Here is an 18,013-nt window from a genome sequence, read left to right as displayed (position 1 = left end):
GTCTTGGCCGTGGCCCTAAGCACTTTGTTTTCCAGTATTACCACTGGATACATAAATGCCACAGACACATAACTGGGTGAACCTTTTCAGATTGTGACTCAGCTTTGCTAGAGTCCCCAGTTAGTGGTGTCCAGAGCTCTTAAGCACACTCTTTTGCTTTGAATCACGACTTTAACCACTCAGTCTCAAGCTTTTCACTTGGACCTTCATGACACAAGCACATGGTTAGGGACAGCTTGGTTTAGCCGCTTAGGCCTGGATTTAATTTCCTTGGGCCCTCCTATCCATTGATGCTCAAAGCCTTGGATCCTTTTTTTACCCTTTGCCTTTTGGATTTAAGGGCTCTTGGCTTTTTCTATTGCTTCTCTTTTTTTTTTCGCCATTCACTGCTTTTTCTTGCTTCAAGAATCAATTTCATGATTTTTCAGATCATCAATAACATTTCTCTTTGTTCATCATTCTTTCAAGAGCCAACAATTTTAACATTCATAAACAACAAGATCAAAAGACATATGCACTGTTCAAGCATTCATTCAGAAAACAAAAAAGTATTGTCACCACATCAATATAATTAAACTAAATTCAAGGATAAATTTGAAATTCATGTACTTCTTGTTCTTTTGAATTAAAACATTTTTCTTTTAAGAGAGGTGAAGGATTAATGGAATTTATTCATAGCTTTAAGACATAGTTACTACATACTAATGATCATGAAGTAGAGACATAAAACATAGATAAACACAATATTAAAAACCGAAAAGCAGAAAGAAATAAGAACAAGGAATGAGTCCACCTGAGTGAAGGTGGCGCTTTCTTGATGGTCCAATGGTGCTCTTTGAGCTCCTCTATGTCCCTTCCTTGCTTTTGTTGAATGATTCCTAGTAATTTTGGTGTTTCTACCCTTAGTTGCTTCCAATATTTGTGTGGAGGATAACTTATCCCCTGAGGTATCTCAGGGATCTCTTGATTTGCAGCCACATGTTCTACCACTGAGCTATGACGGCTTATATGAGTCTTTCCATCTCCCATCACTCAGAGGTGGAAGCTTTTGTCTTCCCTTTGAGGTTTCTCTGGCCTTAGGTGCCATTAATGGTAATGGAAAAGCAAAAAGCTATGCTTTTACCACACCAAACTTAAGATATTGCTCGCCCCCGAGCAAGAGAAGAAAGAAGAGACGAAGAAGAAGAAGAAGAAAATGGAGGAGAGTGAGGGGAGATGGATTCGGCTATATGGGTGGGATTGGGTGGGAAGGAGAATATGAATTGTGAAGGTAGGTGGGGTGTATGGGGAAGAGTGGATAAATGTAGGTGGTGAATGAAAAACAAAAGGGATGACCGTGAATGAAAAGAGAGAGGGCGAGGTAGGTGGGGATCCTGTGAGGTCCACAGATCCTGAGGTGTCAAGGAATTCCATCCCTGCACCAAATAGGCATGTAAAATGCCTTTGCACACCATTCTGGCGTTTAAACGCCGTGTGGTGCACATTCTGGGCGTTCAACACCCATGTAAAGCATGTTTCTGGCGTTGAACGCCAATTTCATGCTTGTTACTGGCGTTCAGCGCCAGCTTTTCTTCTCTGGGCACATTCCTGGCGTTCAGTGCCAGAATGTTACTTGTTTCTGGCGTTCAGCGCCAGAATGATGCTCTGTTCTGGCGTTGAACGCCGGCCAGATGCACCTTACTGGCGTTGAACGCCAGCCTGTGCGTCCTCCAGGGTGAATTTTTTTTCTTCTGCTGTTTTTGATTCTGTTTTTAATTTTTATGATTTTTTCGTGACTCCTCATGATTATGTACCTAATAAAACATAAAATAACAATAAAATAAAAATTAGATAAATAAAATTGGGTTGCCTCCCAACAAGCGCTTCTTTAATGTCAATAGCTTGACAGTGGCTCTCATGGAGCCACAAGGTGATCAGGTCAATGTTGTATAGTTGCCCACACCAAACTTAGAGTTTGGATATAGGATCTTAACACCAAACTTAGAGTTTGGTTGTGGCCTCACAACTCCAAACTTAGAGTTTGACTGTGGGGGCTCTTCTTGACCCTGAACTGAGAGAAGCTCTTCATGCTTACTCTCTTTTGTCATAGAGGGATGACCATGTGCCTTAAACACAAGGTAGTCCCCATTCAATTGAAGGACTAATTCACCTCTGTTGACATCTATCACAGCTCCTGCTGTGGCTAGGAAAGGTCTTCCAAGGATGATGCAATCATCCTCCTCCTTCCTAGTGTCTAAGATTATGAAATCAGCAGGGATGTAAAGGCCTTCAACCTTTACTAGCACGTCCTCTACTAACCCATAAGCTTGTCTCAATGACTTGTCTGCCAATTGCAATGATAACAAGGCAGGTTGTACCTCAATGATCCCCAGCTTCTCCATTACAGAGAGTGGCATTAGATTTATCCCTGACCCCAGATCACACAGAGCCTTTTCAAAGATCATGGTGCCTATGGTACAGGGTATTAAGAACTTGCCAGGATCTTGTTTCTTTTGAGGTAGAATTTTCTGAATCTAAGTATCCAGTTCATTAATGTGCAAGGGAGGTTCACTTTCCCAAGTCTCATTACCAAATAACTTGGCATTCAGCTTCATGATAGCTCCTAAGTATTGAGCAACTTGCTCTCCAGTTACATCTTCATCCTCTTCAGAGGATGAATAGTCTTCAGAGCTCATGAATGGCAGAAGGAGATTCAATGGAATCTCTATGGTCTCTGTATGAGCCTCAGATTCCTTTGGATCCTTAATAGGAAACTCCTTCTTGCTTGAGGAACGTCCCAGGAGGTCTTCCTTACTAGGATTTTCGTCCTCCTCCTCCCTTGTGCATTCGGCCATATTGACTATGTCAATGGCTTTGCACTCTCCTTTTGGATTTTCTTCTGTATTGCTTGGGAGAATACTGGGAGGAGTTTCAATGACTTTCTTACTCAGCTGGCCCACTTGTGCCTCCAGATTTCTAATGGAGGATCTTGTTTCACTCATGAAACTAAAAGTGGCCTTTGACAGATCAGAGACTATATTAGCTAGATTAGAAGTATTTTGTTCAGAATTCTCTGTCTGTTGCTGAGAAGATGATGGATATGGCTTACTATTGTTCAGCCTGTTGCGTCCACCATTGTTAAAGCCTTGTTGAGGCTTTTGTTGATCCTTCCATGAGAAATTTGGATGATTTCTCCATGATGAGTTATAGGTGTTTCCATAAGGTTCACCCATGTAATTAACCTCTGCCATGGTAGGGTTCTCAGGATCATAAGCTTCTTCAGAAGCTGCCTCTCTAGTACTGTTGGATGCATGTTGCCATCCATTCAGATTTTGAGAGATCATGTTGGCCTGTTGAGTCAACACTTTGTTCTGAGCCAATATAGCATTCAGAGCATCAATTTCAAGAACTCCTTTCTTCCGAGGTATCCCATTATTCACGGAATTCCTCTCAGAAGTGTACATGAATTGGTTATTTGCAACTATGTCAATGAGTTCTTGAGCCTCTTCAGGCATTTTCTTCAGGTGAATAGATCCACCTGCAGAATGGTCCAATGACATTTTCGAAAATTCAGATAGACCATAACAGAATATATCTAATATGGTCCATTCTGAAAACATGTCAGATGGACATCTTTTGGTCAGCTGCTTGTATCTTTCCCAAGCTTCATAGAGGGATTCACCATCTTTTTGTTTGAAGGTTTGAACATCCACTCTCAGCTTGCTCAGCTTTTGAGGAGGAAAGAATTTATCCAAGAAGGCAGTGACCAGCTTATCCCAGGAGTCCAGGCTATCCTTGGGTTGTGAATCCAACCATACTCTAGCTCTGTCTCTTACAGCAAAAGGGAAAAGCATGAGTCTGTAGACTTCAGGATCAACTCCATTCGTCTTTACAGTCTCACAGATCTGCAAGAACTCAGTTAAGAACTGATAGGGATCTTCAGATGGAAGTCCATAAAACTTGCAGTTTTGTTGCATTAAGGCAACTAGCTGAGGTTTCAGCTCAAAGTTGTTGGCTCCAATGGCAGGAATGGGGATGCTTCTTCCATCAAACTTGGACGTTGGCTTTGTGAAGTCACCAAGCATTCTCCTTGCATTATTATTATTTTCGGCTGCCATCTCCTTCTCTTGTTCGAAAATTTCTGAAAGGTTGTTTCTTTTAGAATAATTTAATTTAGCTTCTCTTAATTTTCTCTTAAGAGTCCTTTCAGGTTCTGGATCAATTTCAACAAGAGTGCCTTTATCCTTGTTCCTGCTCATATGAAAGAGAAGAAAACAAGAAAAGAAGAGGAATCCTCTATGTCACAGTATAGAGATTCCTTTATGTTAGTAGAAGAAGAAAGGGGTAGAAGAATGAAGAAAGAGATTCAGATTTTTGGGTGAAGAGAGGTGAAGAGAAGTGTTAGTAATTAAATAATTAAATAGAATAAGAAAAGAGGAGGGAGATTTCGAAAATAATTTTGAAAAAGGGATTAGTAATTTTCAAAAATTAGAGATAAAATGTAATTAAAATTAAAACATGAAACAATTAATTAATTAGAAAGGGATGAGATATTTTCGAAAATTAGAGAGGGAAAAGTAGTTAGGTGGTTTTGAAAAAGATAAGAAACAAACAAAAAGTTAGTTAGTTGATTGAAAAAGTTTTGAAATCAAATTTGAAAAAGATAAGAAGATAGTAAGTTAGATAAGATATTTTGAAATCAAATTTTGAAAAAGATAAAATTTTTGGAAAAGATAAAATAAGAGATAAAAAGATTTAATTTAAAAATTTTAAAATTATTTACTTCACTAACAAGAAACTACAAGATAAGATTCTAGAAGTTAAAGATTGAACCTTTCTTAACAAGAAAGTAACAAACTTCAAATTTTTGAACCAATCACATTAATTATTAGTGAATTTTCGAAAATATGATGTAAAGATAAGGAAAAGATTTTGAAAATAATTTGAAAAAATGCTTTTGAAATTTTCGAAAAATAGAAAAAATGAAAAAGATATGATTTTTGAAAAAGATTTTGAAAAGATAAGATTTTTAAAATTGAAATTTTGACTTGACTTGTAAGAAACAACTAATTTTTAAAAATTTTTGACCAAGTCAACCCAAAATTTCGAAAATTTGGAGAGAAATAAGGAAAAGATATTTTTTTTTATTTTTGAATTTTTAATTATGAGAGAGAAAAATAACAAAAATACTCAATGCATGAAGTTTTTAGATCAAAACAATGAATGCATGCAAGAATGCTATGAATGTCAAGATGAACACCAAGAACACTTTGAAGATCATGATGAACATCAAGAACATATTTTTGAAAAAATTTTGATGCAAAGAAAATATGCAAGACACCAAACTTAGAAATCTTTAATGCATGGACTCTAACAAACGAAAAATGCATATGAAAAACAACAAACAACACAAAACAAGAAAACATCAAGATCAAACAAGAGGACTTATCAAGAACAACTTGAAGATCATGAAGAACACTATGAATGCATGGGATTTTCGAAAAAATGCAAGAAAAATTTTTAAAGCATGCAATTGACACCAAACTTAAAAATTGACTCAAGACTCGAACAAGAAACACAAAATATTTTTTTATTTTTATGATTTTCTAAATTTTTTTTGGATTTTTATTAATTTTTGTTTTCAAAAAAATATTTTTGGAAAAACAAAAAAGAAAAGAGAAATTTTGAAAAAGTTTTTGAAAAGAAAATTACCTAATCTGAGCAACAAGATGAACCCTCAGTTGTCCATACTCGAACAATCCCCGGCAACGGCGCCAAAAACTTGGTGGACGAAATTGTGATCCATGTTCTTTGTATTTGTATGAAATCATTATTATGGCATCGGTTGTTTTCACAACTCCGTTCAACTAACCAGCAAGTGTACTGGGTTGTCCAAGTAATAAACCTTACGCGAGTAAGGGTCGATCCCACAGAGATTGTTGGTATGAAGTAACCTATGGTCACCTTGTAAATCTCAGTTAGGCAGATAAAATTATGGAATTTAGAAAATCAAATAATAAAATAGAAATAATAAAAGGGATAGAAAACTTATGCAGATTCATTGGTGGGAATTTCAGATAAGCGAATGGAGAGACTGTATGGCTCAAGGACGCCTACTTTCCTACTGCTTCAACTCAATCCTTCTTACTCCTTTCCATGGCAAGCTGTGTATAGGGGTTCACCGTTCGACGATGGCTACTTTCAATCCTCTCGGGAAAATGGTCCTCTGCGGCTGTCACTCGCATGGCTAATCGTCTGGAGGCATCACCTGGCCGAAGGCTACATCCCATCCTCGCAGTAAAAACTACGCTCACGCGTTCTGTCACAGCACGGCTAATCACTGGTTGGTTCCCGCGCCTACTGGAATAGAATCCCTTGATTCTTTTGCGTCTGTCACTAACGCCCAGCACTTGCGAGTCTGAAGCACGTCATAGTCATTCATTACCGGAATCCTACTCGGAATACCATAGACAAGGTTAGACTTTCCGGATTCCCAGGATCCTACTCGGAATACCACAGACAAGGTGAGACTTTCCGGATCCTCATAAATGCCGCCATCTATCTAGCTTATACCACGAAGATTCTGTTGGGGAATCTAAGAGATACACATTCAAGCTCGGTTGCATATAGAACAGAAGTGGTTGTCAATCACACGCGTTCATAAGTGAGAATGATAATGAGCGTCACATAATCATCACATTCATCATGTCTTGGGTACGAATGAATATCTTGGAATAAGAATAAGAGAGATTTGAATAAAAGAAAATAGAATTGCATTAATACTTGAGGTACAGCAGAGCTCCACACCCTTAATATATGGTGTGCAGAAACTCCACCGTTGAAAATACATAAGTAAAAGGTTCAGGCATGGCCGAGAGGCCAGCCCCCATGATCTGAGAACTAATCGTCCCAAGATGTCAAATACATTAGTTAAATGTTCTATTTATAATAAACTAGCTCCTAGGGTTTACATGAGTAAGTAATTGATGCATAAATCCACTTTCGGGGCCCAATTGGTGTATGTTTGGGCTGAGCTTGATCAATCCACGAGCTGAGGCTTCTCTTGGAGTTGAACTCCGAGTTATGACGTGTTTTGGGCGTTCAACTCCGGATCATGACGTTTTTCTGGCGTTTAACTCCAGACAGCAGCATGTACTTGGCGTTCAACGCCAAGTTACGTCGTCAATTTCCGAATAAAGTATGGACTATTATATATTGCTGGAAAGCCCTGGATGTCTACTTTCCAACGCCGTTGAGAGCGCGCCAATTGGAGTTCTGTAGCTCCAGAAAATCTATTTCGAGTGCAGGGAGGTCAGATTCCAACAACATCAGCAGTCCTTTTGTCAACCTTTTTCAGAGTTTTGCTCAAGTCCCTCAATTTCAGCCAGAAATTACCTGAAATCACAGAAAAACACACAAACTCATAGTAAAGTCCAGAAATGTGAATTTAACATAAAAACTAATGAAAACATCCCTAAAAGTAGCTTAAACTTACTAAAAACTACCTAAAAACAATGCCAAAAAGCGTATAAATTATCCGCTCATCAGCTAGGAAGGGTCTTCCAAGGATGATGGATTCATCCTCATCCCTCCTAGTGTCTAGGATTATGAAATCAACAGGGAAGTAAAGGCCTTCAACCTTTACTAGCACGTCCTCTACTAGTCCATAAGCCTTTTTCATAGATTTATCTGCCATCTCTAATGAGAATTTGGCAGCCTGTACCTCATAGATTTCCAGTCTCTCCATTACAGAGAGGGGCATCATGTTTATCCCAGACCCCAGGTCATACAGAGCTTTTTCGAAGGTCATGGTGCCTATGGTACAGGGTATTAAGAATTTACCAGGATCCTGTTTCTTTTGAAGTAAATTTTGCTGAACCAATGTATTCAGATCGTTGGTGAGCAAGGGAGGCTCTTCCTCCCAAGTCTTATTACCAAACAGCTTGGCATTCAGCTTCATGATTGCTCCTAAATATTGGGCAACTTGCCCTTTAATAATGTCTTCATCCTCTTCAGAAGATGAATAGTCATCAGAGCTCATGAATGGTAAAAGGAGGTCCAAGGGAATCTCTATGGTCTCTGTATGAGCCTCAGATTCCTTTTGTTCCTTGTTAGGGTATTCTGTACTGACCATTGGACGTCCCCTGAGGTCTTTCTCAATTGGATTCACATCCTCCTCCTCCTCTAAGGTTTCGGCCATGTTGATTATATCAATGGCCTTGCACTCTACTTTGGGATTATCTTGTGTATTGCTTGGGAGAGTACTAGGAGGAGTTTCAGTGACCCTTTTACTAAGCTGGCCCTCTTGTGCCTCCAAATTTCTAATCGAGGATCTTATTTCAGTCATAAAACTAAGAGTGGCCTTAGATAGATCAGAGACTATGTTTAGCTAGAAGGATTCTGCTCAAAATGCTCTATCTGTTGCTGAGATGATGGCGAAGATCTTTATATTCTCCACTTTATATTTTGCTTAGAATCTCTCCACCTTTATTTTGAAAAGCTTATATTATGTATTGAACTCTTTTGAACTTGCCTATAGAGGCTCTTATGTTTCTTTGGGAGATATTAGAAGATATTGTTGTCAACTACTGTTATACTGTACCCTAGCCGCCCTAAACTTCGCGGGTAGCGACTAGTGGCTATATATATATATATATATATATATATATATATATATATATATATATATATATATATATATTGTCCTTCTCTTATTCTCCTTTATACCTTTAGCTGTATATCGCTTTTGACTTCACGCTTTATCCTTTAGTTGTCGATACTTAAGTGATACAACTTCGCGATTTTAGTTTTTTTTCTCTTTTCAAGCTTCTCAATTAATACGGCTTTCAATTTTACTTATGACTATGTATTAAAAATCCTCCTTGAGAGTTATACCACCTTATTTTCATTGTCTTATGACTCGACCATAAGGATTTGAATATTAGGGTGTTACATCCAACGCCCAAAAGGGAGTCCCAAGCCAGCGTTCAACGCCCCTAAGGAGTCCTAGCATGTGGAGACACTCAAGATCATCCCAAACACTCACCAAGTGGGCCCAAAAAGTGGATTTTCGCACTATTAGACTAGTTTATCTTATTTCTGCAATTCTTAGTTAGCAGATTAGTATATAGACAAGAGTTTACCCTTGTTAGAAGATCTTACCCACTTTACATGTTTTTCATTGTTCCTTGTACAGTATGAGTCACTAACCTCATGAGGTTAAGGTTAGGAGCTCTGCTGATTCTTATGAATTAATAATATCACTATTCTACTTCAATCTATGCTTGATTACATTCTAAGATGTATCTTCGTTCTTCAACCTTATGAATCGGATGACCCGTGACAATCATCCTTATTCTACATGGGTTCTTGCGAGTCGTTGATGGGATAGTACTGAACCATAAGCTTCATTATACATCTCCTAGACGGCTAATCCACAGCTTCATTGGGGACTTCTCGAGACATCAGTTCAGCCGAGGTGCGGGGCGATTAGGGCCTTTGTGGTATAGGCTAGAACCCAAGGAGCAGCGTTTTCTGATCCGAAAGATCTGACCTTGTCTATGACGTTTTGAGTAGGATCACCAAGGGAACGGACTGCTAGAGCTTCACCCTTGTTTAGATTGGATGACCGCTGACCCGGCATTTGATATGAAGTAGAGGAGATTAATGACCGTTGACCCGGCGTTAATTATATATAGCCTACCATGGAATGAATCAATCAGAAGTTGGAGTAGATGGTGAGAAACGTTGATCTAGAAGGAAGAAGCATCTCCGAAGCCTCAACAGTTCTCCTACCATAGATTTCACACCTATCTAGTAACATTCTATTAATTTATCTTTTTTATGCGTTTTCATGAATAACTATATTTTCTATCCACCTGACTAAGATCTGCAAGGTAACCACTGCTTTCTCAAACCAACAATCTCCGTGGGATCAATCCTCACTCACCTGAGGTATTACTTGGACGACCCGGTATACTTGCCGGTCTATCAGTGCGACACATGCAAAGTTAGTTTCGTGCACGATGTTTTTGGCGTCGTTGCCGGGGATTGTTCGGATTTGACAAACTAACGGATTATCTTGTTGCTTAGATTAGGTACTTTTTAATTTTTTTGAGTGTTTTGTTTTCTTTTCAAAAATTTTTCAAAACCCTTTCTTTTTTTATTAGTCTTTGTGTTTTGTTTGAGTTTTTTGTTCTTGTTCTTGTTAAGGTTTCGAACTTTCTTGTTTCCTTTTCAAAAAAATTTCAAAAATAATATTTTTTATTTGAATCTAGTGTCAGTTCTTAAGTTTGGTGTCCCTTATGTGTTTATCCTTTCTTTAAATTTTCGAAAATTGTTCTTAGTGTTCTTTCTTGGTATTCAAGTTGTTCTTGTTTTTTTTTCTTGTTTTAATCTTAAAATTTTTAAGTTTAGTGTCTTTTGGTGTTTTTCTTTTTAATTTTCAAAAATTAGTGTCTTTTGATCTAAAAATTTTAAGTTTGGTGTCTTTTGGTTGTTTTTCTCTTTCTTCATTAATTCAAAAAATAAAAAATATCTCTTTTATCTTTATTAAAAATTTTAAAAAATTGCACCTTCTTTTCTTATCTTGATTTAAAAAAAAGTTAAAGCTTGGTATTTTCTTGTTAGTAAAGTCAAATTTCAAATTTTAAACCTTATCTTTTCATGTCTTTTTCAAATCTTTATCTTATCTTTTTATCTTTCTTTAAAAATCAAAATAAAAAAAATCTTATCTTATCTTATTTCAAATTCAAAATTTCAAAACTCAATTTCAAAATTTAAAATTTAAAATTTCAATTTTTAAAATTAAAACCTTTTCAAAAAATCAAATTTCAATTCTTATCTTTTTAAAATCGTTTTTCAATTTTTCATCGTATCTTATCTTTTTAACTTAATTTCAAATCTTTATCTTATCTTGTTTCAATTTCAAAATTCAAAATCAAATCTTTTTCAAATCTTTTCAATTTTTTTTATCTTATCTTTTTCTAATTTTAAATTTTAAAACATTTTAAAATCAAATTTTTTCTATCTTATCTTATTTTCAAATCTTTCTTAATTAGTTACTTATTTTTTCTTTCCTCTTTTTCAAAACTTCCTAACTAATTCCTCTCTCTTATATTTTCAAAAACTTCTCACTTCTTTCTCTCTCTTCTTTTTCGAAAACCACCTTCTAATTTTCAATTCTTTTTAGTTAATTAGCTTTTAATTTCTTTCCTATTTTTGAATTAAATAAATAAATAAAATAAAAATAAAAATAAAAATATTTTAATTCTAGTTTCTCTTTTTTATTCTTAAATTTTTGAATTCTTTACCCCCTTTATTTGAATTCTTCTTCTCTTCTTCACATCTCACAGGGAGTTCTCTATCCTTTGATATAGAGCTCCCATTCTTCTTCTTTCTTGTTCTTCTTTTTCTTGTTTATGAGCAGGAACAGAGATAAAGAACCTCGCTTTGATCCTTATCCTGAACTTGAGAGGACCCTAAGGAGGCATTTACAACAGGTTAAAGCACAACACTCCGGAAGAGATCTCACAAAACTTTTTGAACAAGAAACAGAAAATACAAACATGGTAGCCGAACAGAACAATGGAAGAGATGCAAGGAAGGTTCTTAGTGATTTCACTGCACCCACTTTTAACTTCTATGGAAGAAGTATCTCCATACTTGCCATTAGAGCAAATAACTTTGAGTTTAAGCCTCAGTTAGTCTCTCTAATGCAATAGAATTGCAAATTCCATGGACTTCCATTGAAAGATCCACATCAATTCTTATCTGAATTCTTACAAATTTGTGACACTGTTAAGACCAACGGAGTGGATCCTGAGATCTACAGACTTATACTTTTTTCTTTTATCGTCAGAGACAGAGCTAGGATATGGTTGGATTCTCAACCTAAGGAAAGCCTAGACTCTAGGGAAAAGTTGGTCAATGCTTTCTTGGACAAGTTCTTTCCACCTCAGAAAATGAGCAAGCTCAAGATGGAAGTACAAACCTTCAGGCAAAAAGAGGGTGAATCCCTCAAAAAATGAGCAAGCTCAAGGTGGAAGTACAAAGAAATTAACCTATAAATCCTAATTTCTAGAGAGAAAATGGAGCTTTTCTCTCTAGAAAATGACCTACATGATATTAAACTAACCCTTAATTTCTCCTCCCTTTCACATGGAGTGAGGCCCCATTTGATATAGCAAGAATCAGCTTCAGAAAGTACCAAAACTGGGCTCCGGAGGCCTAAAAATCACCCCAACGATTTGCATTGAGTGAGTCACGTGCGCTGATGCGTGCGTATGCACAGATGTGTGCGTACGCACACCTGGCTGAGTGCTTCTTGTGCGTACGCATAGTAGGTTGTGCATTGGTGCACGAAATTGCAATCACACTTTTGCAACTCCGCACAACTAACCAGCAAGTGCACTGGGTCGTCCAAGTAATACCTTGCGTGAGCAAGGGTCGATCCCACGGAGATTGTCGGCTTGAAGCAAGCTATAGTTATCTTGTAAATCTTAGTCAGGATATCAGAAATTATCAGGATTGATTGTAAAAAGTAAAAGAACATGAAATGGTTACTTGTATTGCAGTAATGGAGAATAGGTTGAGGTTTGGAGATGCTCCATCTTCTGAATCTCTGCTTTCCTACTGTCTTCTTCATCAAACACGCAAGCCTCCTTCCATGGCAAGCTCATGTAGGGTTTCACCGTTGTCAATGGCTACCTCCCATCCTCGCAGTGAAAGCTAATGCACGCACTCTGTCACAGTACTGCCAATCACCGGTTTGGTTCCCTCCCCTACCGGAATAGAATCCCTCTTTTGCGTCTGTCACTAACGCCCAGTAGGTTACAGGTTTGAAGCACTTCACAGTCATTCAATCATTGAATCCTACTCAGAATACCACAGACAAGGTTTAGACCTTCCGGATTCTCTTGAATGCTGCCATCAGGTCCTGCCTATACCACGAAGATTCCGATTAAAGAACCCAAGAGATAACTACTCAATCTAAGATAGAACAGAGGTGGTTGTCAGGCACGTGTTCATAGTTGAGAATGATGATGATTGTCACGGATCATCACATTCATCCGGATTAAGAACAAGTGTTATCTTAGAATCGAAGCAAGCATGATTGAATAAGAAACAGTAGTAATTGCATTAATCCATCAAGACACAGCAGAGCTCCTCACCCCAACCATGGGGTTTAGAGGCTCATACTGTGGAAAGAAACGTGTACAAAATGTTATGGGGTCATAAGGTACGGATACAATGTCAAAAGATCCTATAAGTAGTAAACTAGTGTCCTAAGGTTTACAGAAATGAGTAAATGACAGAAAAATCCACTTCCGGGCCCACTTGGTGTGTGCTTGGGCTGAGCAATGAAGGAATTTCGTGTAGAGACCTTTTCTGGAGTTAAACGCCAGCTTTCATGCCAGTTTGGGCGTTTAACTCCAAATTTTATGCCAGTTCCGGCGTTTAACGCTGGAATTTCTGTAGGTGACTTTGAGCGTCGGTTTGGGCCATCAAATCTTGGGCAAAGTATGGACTATTATATATTGCTGGAAAGCCCAGGATGTCTACTTTCCAATGCCGTTCAGAGCGCGCCAATTGGACTTCTGTAGCTCCAGAAAATCCACTTTGAGTGCAGGGAGGTCAGAATCCAACAGCATCTGCAGTCCTTTTCAGTCTCTGGATCAGATTTTTGCTCAGGACCCTCAATTTCAGTCAGAAAATACCTGAAATCACAGAAAAACACACAAACTCATAGTAAAGTCCAAAAAAGTGAATTTTAATTAAAAACTAATAAAAATATACTAAAAACTAACTAAAAGATACTAAAAACATACTAAAAACAATGCCAAAAAGCATACAAATTATCCGCTCATCACAACACCAAACTTAAATTGTTGCTTGTCCCCAAGCAACTGAAAATCAAAATAGGATAAAAAGAAGAGAATATACTATAGACTCCAAAATATCAAAGAAACATAGCTCCAATTAGATGAGCGGGACTAGTTGCTTTTTGCCTCCGAACAGTTTTGGCATCTCACTCTATCCTTTGAAGTTCAGAATGATTGGCATCTATGAGAACTCAGAACTCAGATAGTGTTATTGATTCTCCTAGTTAAGTATGTTGATTCTTGAACATAGCCAGTGTATGAGTCTTGGCTGTGGCCCAAAGCACTCTGTCTTCCAGTATTACCACCGGATACATACATGCCACAGACACATAACTGGGTGAACCTTCTTAGATTGTGACTCAGCTTTGCTAAAGTCCCCAATTAGAGGTGTCCAGGGTTCTTAAGCACACTCTTGTTGCCTTGGATCACAACTTTATTTCCTTCTCCCCTTTTTTTTTCTTTTCTTTTTCTTTTTCTTTCTTTTTTTTTTTCGAAAATTTTTTTTTTTCACTGCTTTTCTTGCTTCAAGAATCAATTTGATGATTTTTCAGATCCTCAATAACAGTTCTCTTTCTCCTCATTCTTTCAAGAGCCAACAATTTTAACATTCTTAAAACAACAAATTCAAAAGACATATGCACTGTTCAAGCATTCATTCAGAAAACAAAAAGTATTGTCACCACATCAAACTAATTCAACTAGTTTCAGAGATAAATTTTGAAACCCTGTACTTCTTGTTCTTTTGTGATTAAAGCATTTTTCTTTTAAGAGAGGTGATGGATTCATAGGATATTCATAGCTTTAAGGCATAAACTCTATTAATTTTATTAATTAAGAACAAGACTCAAATATAGATATAGGATGAGACTAGAAATAGAAAAACAGGAACAAAAACGAAAAAATAGGCTCCTAATGATAGAGGTGTTCACAGAGTTAGGACTCAACAACCTTGATTTTGAGAAGTGGATGCTCCCTCAGCTTGAGAGGAGAGCTTTTGGCGTTTCATCTCTTGAATTTCACGCCCTTGCTCCTCTTGCTCCTTCCATTGACTTCTTGGTGATTGGATGTTCAATGGGTATGAATTCATCTGCTTCCATGTTCACCCCAGCCTCTTTACAGAGCAAGGAGATCAAGCTTGGGTAGGCCAGTTTGGTTACAGTGGAATTCCTATTTGCAATTGTGTAGATCTCACAGGCAATCAGATGATGGACCTCCACTTCTTTTCCAAGCATAATGCAATGAATCATCACTGCTCTCTTGATGGTGACCTCAGAACGGTTGCTAGTGGGCAATATGGAACGCCCAATGAAGTCTAGCCAACCTCTTGCAATTGGGTTGAGGTCTCCCCTCTTGAGTTGGTTTGGGACACCCTTAGAATTGGTTATCCACTTAGTTTCAGGGAGGCATATGTCCTCTAGAACTTGATCCAACCCCTTATCTACTCTCACCATCCTCCTATTAAAGGAATCAGGATCATCTTGCAGTTGAGGCAACTTGAAGATTTCTCTTATTTTGTCCAGATGGAAGTATATAACTTTCCCTCTGACCATGGTTCTATAGGTATGGTAAGCAGTTCCAGTCATTCTCTGCTTATCTGTTAGCCACAGATTTGAGTAGAATTCCTGAACCATGTTCCTTCCAACCTTTGTTTCAGGATTGGTTAGAACTTCCCATCCTCTGTTTCGAATTTGCTCTTGGATCCCGGATATTCATCTTCTTTCAGATCAAATTTAACTTCCGGGATCACTGACCTCAGACCCATTATTTTATGATAATGGTCTTCATGTTCTTTGGTTAAGAACTTCTCTTCATTCCAAAGATTCTTTGGATTATTCTCTTTCTTGCCTCTTAAATTGGTTTGTTTTCCCTTAGGAGCCATGATATTGATGAACTTTGGCTTAGTGATCACGGAAAAGCACACCAAACTTAGAGGTTTGCTTGTCCTCAAGCAAAAGAGAAGAGAGAAGAGATGGGGAGGAAGAGAAAATTCGAATGGTGTGGTTGGAAGAGGGGAACAAACGCGTATTTATAAGGTGGGGAGGGGAGTTTTCGAAAAAAAGAGAGGAATTTGAAAGGAGATTTGAGAAGATATGAAAAGAAATTGAGAAAAGGGTGAAATTTTTGAACAATGTTTGTAATTGATTTGAAATAAATTTGAAAAAAAAAGTTTTGATTTTTGAAGATTTGAAAGTGAATGATAAATGATTGAAGTGTGATTTTGTAGAAAAGTATGGGTGAGAAAAGGAAAGTTTGAAAAAATCTGATTTGAAAACAAAATTGTGGTCCCCCCACCAAGCTGGCGTTAAACGCCCAGAATGGCACCCATTCTGGCGTTTAACGCCCATCTGTTGCCCCATTTGGGCGTTTAACGCCCAGCCAGGTGCCCTGGCTGGCGTTAAACGCCAGAAATTCTTCCTCACTGGGCGTTTTTCCAAAACGCCCAGGATGCTGCACACCTGGCGTTAAACGCCCAGAATGGTGCCCATTCTGGCGTTTAACGCCCAGAATGGTGCCCATTCTGGCGTTTAACGCCCAAAATACCCCTTACTGGCGTTTTTTCGCCAGTAAGCTCATTTTCTCTGCTTTTTGAGCTGAATCCTTCTGTAACTCTGTGAATTCCTTCGTTTTTGATACTTGCCTCTGTAGGAACTAATCATACACCATCCTAATGACTGGGTTGCCTCCCAGCAAGCGCTTCTTTACTGTCTTAAGCTGGACTTTCACTGAGAATCACTCAAGTCTCAGTTTTGAGCATTCCTGCTCAAAATTTCCTTCAAGATAGTGCTTGATCCTCTGTCCATTAACAATGAACTTCTTGTCAGAATCAATATCCTGAAGCTCAACATATCCATATGGTGATACTCCTGTAATCACATACGGACCCCTCCACCGGGATTTGAGTTTTCCTGGAAACAATTTGAGCCTGGAGTTGAAGAGCAGAACTTTTTGTCCTGGCTCAAAGACTCTGGTTGACAATCTCTTGTCATGCCACTTCTTTGCCTTTTCCTTATAAATTTTTGCATTTTCAAAGGCATTGAGTCTGAACTCCTCTAGCTCATTTAGCTGGAGCAGTCTTTTCTCACCAGCTAACTGTGCATCCATGTTTAGGAATCTGGTTGCCCAGTAGGCTTTATGTTCCAGTTCCACAGGCAAATGACAGGCCTTCCCATACACCAGTTGGTATGGAGAGGTGCCTATAGGAGTCTTGAATGCTGTTCTGTATGCCCACAGAGCATCATCCAAGCTCTTTGCCCAATCCTTTCTTCGGGCCATCACAGTCCGTTCCAGGATTCTTTTTAGCTCTCTGTTAGAGACTTCAGCTTGCCCATTTGTCTGTGGATGATACGGAGTTGCCACTTTATGGCTGATTCCATATCTAACCATAGCAGAGTATAGCTGTTTATTACAGAAATGAGTGCCCCCATCACTGATTAGCACTCTGGGGACGCCAAACCTGCTGAAAATGTTTTTCTGAAGGAATTTCAGCACGGTTTTGGTATCATTAGTGGGTGTAGCAATTGCTTCTACCCACTTAGATACGTAGTCTACTGCCACCAGAATGTAAGTGTTTGAGTATGATGGTGGGAATGGCCCCATGAAGTCAATTCCCCATACATCAAACAATTCTATCTCTAATATTCCTTGTTGAGGCATGGCATATCCGTGAGGCAGGTTACCAGCTCTTTGGCAACTGTCACAGTTACGCACAAACTCTCGGGAATCTTTATAGAGAGTAGGCCAGTAGAAGCCGCACTGGAGAACTTTAGTGGCTGTTCGCTCACTTCCAAAATGTCCTCCATACTGTGATCCATGGCAGTGCCATAGGATCCTTCGTGCTTCTTCTCTGGGTATACACCTGCGGATCACTCCGTCAGCACATCTCTTAAAGAGATATGGTTCATCCCAAAGGTAGTACTTGGCATCTGAAATTAGTTTCTTTCTCTGCACATTGCTGTACTCCTTGGGTATGAACCTCACAGCTTTATAATTTGCCATATCTGCAAACCATGGAGCTTCCTGAATGGCAAAGAGTTGCTCATCTGGGAAAGTCTCAGAGATCTCAGTAGAAGGGAGGGACGCCCCAGCTACTGGTTCTATTCTGGACAGATGATCAGCTACTTGGTTCTCTGTCCCTTTTCTGTCTCTTATTT

Source organism: Arachis stenosperma, chromosome 9 (assembly GCF_014773155.1).
Source record: "Arachis stenosperma cultivar V10309 chromosome 9, arast.V10309.gnm1.PFL2, whole genome shotgun sequence".
NCBI lineage: Eukaryota > Viridiplantae > Streptophyta > Magnoliopsida > Fabales > Fabaceae > Arachis > Arachis stenosperma.
The sequence above is the reverse complement of the archived record's forward strand: the minus strand, read 5'-3'. Positions refer to the sequence as shown.